A 212-nucleotide genomic window follows, 5' to 3' on the forward strand; every position below is an offset into this window, starting at 1 on the left:
CAGCCCTCCTCTGCTCTGCTCGGGGGCCCATGGCAAGGCATGGCTGCTCTACCCTGCAGGATCCAGGGCAGCCTCCCCCGCCCAAGTGCCCGACGCTCGCCCCGCCCACGCTCGCTCGCCCCGCCCACGCTCGCTCGCCCCGCCCTCCCGCCGCCGGAGGTCTGCCCCGCCCCGCCCTCCTCCCGGGTGGAGACTGAGCCACCCGGGAGGCC

Source organism: Diceros bicornis, chromosome 15 (assembly GCF_020826845.1).
Source record: "Diceros bicornis minor isolate mBicDic1 chromosome 15, mDicBic1.mat.cur, whole genome shotgun sequence".
Classification (NCBI taxonomy): domain Eukaryota; kingdom Metazoa; phylum Chordata; class Mammalia; order Perissodactyla; family Rhinocerotidae; genus Diceros; species Diceros bicornis.